This window comes from Pteropus medius, unplaced genomic scaffold (genome assembly GCF_902729225.1).
Source record: "Pteropus medius unplaced genomic scaffold, Ma_sr-lr_union100, whole genome shotgun sequence".
NCBI lineage: Eukaryota > Metazoa > Chordata > Mammalia > Chiroptera > Pteropodidae > Pteropus > Pteropus medius.
The window spans coordinates 12,100,100-12,106,527 of NW_024347788.1; the positions used below are offsets into that span (position 1 = coordinate 12,100,100).

Here is a 6,428-nt window from a genome sequence, read left to right on the forward strand (position 1 = left end):
TACAAAAGGAAAAACTTCTAGTCTTATGACTAATAATATAATACAGTGACTAGCAATACTTTTTATTCAATTAATAAAGACTTAATTCACCCATAATGATTATAATTCAACAAAATGTGTATGTGAAATAAATGTTTATGAACATATAATATGCCACTTTTAGCAGTCTATGCAAATTCTCTAGTCTATTCTACTATGATTTAATAATTTTATCTTACTGGCACACTATTAACATTTATGTTGTTATTATTTGTCACAAGATAATGAAGCTAATAACTGTTTTATTATGAAGTTTTTTAATCCCTAACAAAATGTGTACCACACCAAATAATCATGTTATGTGTACCCCAAGATTATTGGAATCTGCCTGGTTTTCCAAAAGCCTCTTCTTGAGAAGAGACAGAAGACATGCCATTCAGGCAGGAGAACAGCCATCTCGAGACTTTTTTTTTTTAACTAACACATCTCTGTAACTTAATCCACGTGCAGAGAACACGGAGTCCACGTAGGGAGAGAGTGGCAAGTATGACCGGATGTATCTGGACAGATCACACGTGCTTTGATTGACAGTGCGAGATGCTTCGGAATTTAGCGTCGACTTTGGACTGTGATGTAACTAAAAGACGTGGCTGGTGATTATCTAGTTCAGTGGGCTTTTCTCCACGCCGACTGTCCCACACCCTAACTGCCAAATTAATTATTTCATGGGAGGAAAACAAACGTTCACCCAAAATTGAAAAATCAAACTCGATGCTAAATATTGCCAATCGCTGAGTGATTAACTGAAATTATGTTCATTTGGAACATACAATGTAGCATTCATTTTATTATTTAAATATATTCAACAGCATTAAAACAAATATATCTCAGTAAAAAAACAGATCAATAATTAGTCTTTTGAAAACTGATAATAAAGATATTCTACCCTTCCTCTCCAAAAAACTAAGGGGAAAACTATTGTTTTCTTTTATATGAGTTAAATTCAGAACAGAAGACTAGTGAAATTCAACAAGGTAATTTATCATTTAATATTTGTTTGCCATCCCTGTGGGGAAAAAATGCCTGAGCAGAGAGGTAAGTAGGTAAATCCATTTAGAAACAGAACTGTATTATTTTAATCTCCTTCCAATATTACTAAACCCAGCGCCATGCCAGCTAGAAATAAAATATGAATTTGTTCTGGGAGTTTCTTTTGCGGAGACCTTATTCCAGCCCACAATATCTATTTCATCACACATGCTCTTATATTTTAAATGTCATCGATGCACTGTAAGTTAGTGTAGAAGATTCAGTAATCTTTTCTCTGAGAAGAGAAGTCAGAAATATATTTAGGGCTTTTCCATGATACCAGAAAGCTAGTGACAACATTTCCTCCCAGTTTTGAATACAAAAAAGGTGGTCCAAAAACAGCATTTTGGGTCTACTAGTCCAGCTAAAGTCATGCCTGATAAGTATCCAACAAATAATTGAACTGCTTCCCAAGGCAACACTGCTGGCTAGGAAGCACCAGAAAAAAACAAACAAACAAGCAAACAACAACAAAAAAACAACAAAAAAACCCCGCTTCTGTTGAATATAAGAGTTAAGAAGAAGTGGGAAATGTACAGAGTTGAAGAAAATCTTATTCTCAGATTTTTACTTGCTTCCCCAACAGAATAAAAATTAAGCTTTAGCTCAGTAATAGCACCACATCTGAGCACTCTTCTGCCGAAGTCCTCCATAGCGGGTCTGCATTTTAGAACGCTTCATTACAGACCACCTGACAAAACCTGCTGACCAAGCCAAACCGAGGTCGCTGAACCTCTTGCTTCTTAAGATCACTCTACTCCTGGGTCCTAGCAGCGTCCCAGAAGAGAGAACCAGGGAAGGATATTTACGAGGGCTGGGCTCGCGTTCTTTCATATCGGTCTTTCCAGAAGGGAACAGCTCGTTGGTCACACGGAAGAGAGCCTACGAGCAGTCTCCTGGGTTTTGCTTTTGTGTTTTGGTTTTAGAGGTTAGGCACCGCTCATGTGGCCCTTGACAACTTGGCAGTTTGTGCAAAATCGAGTCCAACCAGACTTGGTGGTGATCTGGTCATCAGCATGTACACTCTGAAGGACATAGGTCTTAAAGCCACCCAAAGACAACCTGACCAGGTGAAACCTTATTGACATAAGAAGCCACCAAATTGCAAATATTTTAAAAGATCAGTGCCATATTTTTTTAAATTCAATGAACACGTGTTGACCGAGCGTGACCAGTTCCCCAGGCCTTGGTCTGGGTGCTAGGGGACAGTGACCAACCAGAAGAGACAATAGCTCTTCATCTGAGATGGACAGTCTCAAGTTGGAGGTAGACAAAAATGTTTAAAACGTGCAAGCAAGGAACACAGTTTCCAGTAATGGTGGGTGCCAAGAAGGAAATGAATCAGGAGGAGGGGGCGGAGATAGCTTCAGGGATCGAGGGCAGGTCCCTGAGGGGTGCCCTTTGGGCTGAAACCTCAACAGTAGGAAATTAGCCACGTGGCAATCTGGGAAAGAGCACTTCCGGGGCAGGTCACATGGTGGCCGAGGCAGCAATGAGCTCATTTCTACTGCGTGGCTCAGGGTGGTCACACGTGAAGTGGGCTGTGGACAGCGAGGGGCTCTCGGTGGCTCTGGGAGAAGCAGAATCGAGTTAGAGACCCAGGGCCTTAGACACAGGACATTGGTGCTCTGCGTCCACGAGAGGGATTCGCTTTAGGGTAAGGTCTGTCTCCTTCCTTTACTGTTTAGTTAGGGACATGGCGTTCTTCTGGCACTAGTAAATGATTTTGGAACCAGCTCCGGCTTCTAGTGCGTCTGAATCGTTTTTGGTTAGAGCTCTGTCAATTTCTAGACTTTATCAAAGGAAAGACGTTAAAGAAAATAACAGCTCTTAAAACGTTTTACTTATGTCTTCTTTATCCATCTATTTGTGTAGAAGTGTGAACAGTAGCTCGAGTAAATCAAAACGGCAAAGGAGCAGATGGCGATGAAAAATACCACTCGTCTTAGTTTCTGTAAGAGTTTTTAAACATGTTTCAAAAAATTTAAAAAACAGAGTCATAAATCTATTTCTGAAATAATGAGCCTAAACTACAGTCAACTAATAAAAAAATTAGAAACCTATAAGAAATCATCTGTAGAATGTTGAGGAATATATCAGGTAAAATAAAAATAATACGGCTTTGAATAAATTTGCTGTCGGCTATTAGTTAGGCCTTTTGTATTAGTAATATCCAACATAAGATTAAAACAAACTGTAATTTAAAAGTCAATAAAATGTCAGGAAAAAAAAGAATGAACCAGCTCAAAAGACTAAATGAATTTCTTGTCTTTAACCTTTTTCCTTTGGTTTCTCAAAACAATGAAGTCGACGAGCGTTTGTGCTAATATTGTAGGAAAACACCACTTGGTAAATGACAGATGAATCAAAATGCCCGTAAAGTAAATTTAATTCACCGTCAGCCACCTAGGAGATTATGGGGCGTTCGCCGCAGCTTCTCATTAGGTGCTTGACCCTGTTTCTGACACTTCGATTGTTTGTTTGTTTTTGAACTATAGTCTACTGAATATTACATATGAAAATGCCACATGATCAAAAACCATATTTCGCTGACATGTAGGAATGAGAAAATCTTATTGCTATAGTTTAGCGTCTTCCATACAGAAAGTGCACTCGAGAGACTGGTTTATAACCAGCTTAAAATAATTATATTTTTGCATAAAAATTAAATAGCCAGGGTACTTGAGCTGCACTGAGCATCGCGGGCCAGCCTCTGCCTCTGCAAGTCACTGCCACGTGACGGAGGCGTCAGAGGAAGTGGGCAGTGGGCATCTTCTACGTTCTTTTCCTGGACAAAGAATTCGCTTGAAAACTGAGGGTGGCCTTAGGCGGTGGGTCAGGCTTCGTCTTGCTTTTCAAACCACTGCATACTCATATGTAAAATGGGAAACTTTACTGAGAAACAAGACATTTTTGGAGTGTTGTCTTGAGAGTCACTTTTACCGGTCAGGAGAGACCCCTTTTTTGGATGGCCTCTATGCTGTTTGGCCTTGGGCCGCTCCGGATCGTGGGGCAGAATCGCCCTTCTTCCGTTCCAAGATTGTGTCAGGAATGCTCTAACCCAAAGAGTGATATGGTTTTTCACATCACGATTCGAACACATCTCAGGCTAGATCCTCAGTGTCAGTTTCTCAAGGCGTGACGTACAAGCAAATGATTAGAAACGACGCATTCATCTGATGTAGTTAAAAAAGTCCTTTTAAAATAGTGATATAACCGAAAGAGGATGGTTAGTATGTGATCGGGAACAAGATGAAAACAGTCACGTGTGAAACGTGGAAATGGCACTGGCTTCGTGTTCTTAGCACTGCAATAACGACTGTTTTGTAGACTAATTAATGAATTAGTTTGGGCACGCCAGATGATGCAGGGAAGTAACGCCTTACAATCCTAAGACTTGTTCACTTGCCAAGGACTTGTGGGCGTCTGGCTTCCCCTGATTTGGGTTAAATTTCTGTCCTCATAACGTGAAGACCTAAAGCGGGTTCTCGAGTCTTTGTCGGGCTTCGAATAACTGTCTGGATATTTTAAGCGACCCTTTACCATTTTGACAGCTTTATAATTAAGAACTGGATATTTCTGAACAGAGAAGTTGCCGTGATCTAGCACGTCGGGCAACTGGTCTGCGTTTCTAAGGAACTGGCGGACGTTGCCCAGGCCAGTGAATAAGCCCCTCTGTGCGCCTTTGGATTCGAGAGGCTTTCAGATCTGGGGCACGGTGTTTAAACCCATGGGAAGAGACGACTTAGCGATGCGTTGACTTCTGTCGGTTCAGCGTTGAGTGTGTGCGTGTGCCCATGCTGTGTACACACACACACTCGCTTTCGTGTCTCTCTTTGAGCTGATTATAGATTTGAAATAGGTAATTGCTTTTCCCCTTCATTGTGCCCCATTTATTACGATGTCGCAGAGTTATGGGGCACTAATAGATTACATGGGTCTGCGAATCTGAGGCAAGTAAGAAATTTTTCTTATCTGAAAGTATGTGGCGTCCTTACAGTCTGGCAATTCGAATTTTCAGGGGAAAATATTTTTTTGCTACAAATAGGATTGTTTTTCAGATAAATTAGTAAGAGATTAGAAAGTTATCTGAGGTTGGTGGACAATTTTTCTTTAAATAAAAGGTTAAGGATTCGCTTTCCAGGTAAGACTTGGTATTTTTTTTTTAAAGAAGCAAAAGATTTGATTCGTTAGTAAGATTACTGTATCATAAATGCTATAGGTATATTGTTTTTTTAAAATATTCTCCTAGGAGAGAAACATAATCTTTCCAGCTCTGTTGAGTATTTTAAGAAAGGATTGGCTCCATTAGCTGGGTCTGGGGTGTGCGTGCGTGCGCGTGTGTGTGCATGTGTGTGTAGTCACGTTCAGCTTGCTTTCAGCTGGCGGTTTCTGTGTTCTGAGTTCTAGATTCTTTCCCATGAACTGTCTTACGAAGTCCTCACCTGTATGTGTCTCTCAGACGAGCTGGGCACCAGCAGAGAGCAGGTGGTGAAGGCCAGTCCAGGTCCTGGGTTTGCTCCTCCAGGTCAGGGCCTTTGCTGCCCACCCCCACCCCCACCCCCTTAAATGAGCTGCAGCACTGACCATGGGGTGGCACCTGCGAGAAAGGATTTTCTACCAGGCTTTAACCTTTGCGCGCAGCCTGTTAGGGCCCCAGATTCAAATGCGAAGAAACGAACTTGGCCTCGGTCTGCATCCTAAACACACAACGTCCTTCGCTGTTCACGGTGCCCCTGTCTTCCTAAATGAGATGTGCCCCCCGCAGGCAGCTTCCTTTGCTGGCAGAATGCATGGTCCCGCTGCCCGTGCGGCCTCTCGCGTCCATCTGTCCGTAAACGGTCAGATCTACGCTCTGTTTCTTATTCACAATTTTACACACAATAGGAGAGCTTCTTCCCCGCCTCATTTCCCATGAGGATCCGGATGCTAAAATCCAAACGCTAAAGAAACCTTCTGTCACGCTAAGTCACAGGCACAGCTGTGGCGATGAGGGCGGTGTTTACGACATCAGACCGGCCTTCTGCCTTCGAGACGCCCGCCACCTCTGCGGTGCTGGCAGAGAGCGGGTCGCCGAGGAGCCGAGTCAGTACTCGGCGGCTCCCTTGTGTTTTCACGTGTGAAGGATTCGCCACTGCCCCGTGACAGATGACGGACGCTGTCGCGGGTAATTCACTAGGTGTTGTCGACTCGCTCGGCAGAGATGCCGGGAGTGACAGGGGGGCGCCTGCAGCTGTCACACGACTGGCCGGCGTGCGAGGGAGCAGCCTCGGCGTGCGCTGGCATCCTCCGTGCAGAGGTGTCCTCCGTGCAGAGGTGTCCTCTGCGCATTGGTGTCCTCCGTGCATTGGTGTCCTCCG

General features: G+C 43.1%; 1 protein-coding gene across 1 annotated transcript in view; it reads left to right on the plus strand.

The window, feature by feature from the left end:
- CSMD1 (CUB and Sushi multiple domains 1) overlaps positions 1–6,428 on the plus strand; it is a 1,293,618-nt gene that overhangs the window by 268,001 nt on the left and 1,019,189 nt on the right. The window lies entirely within an intron of this gene.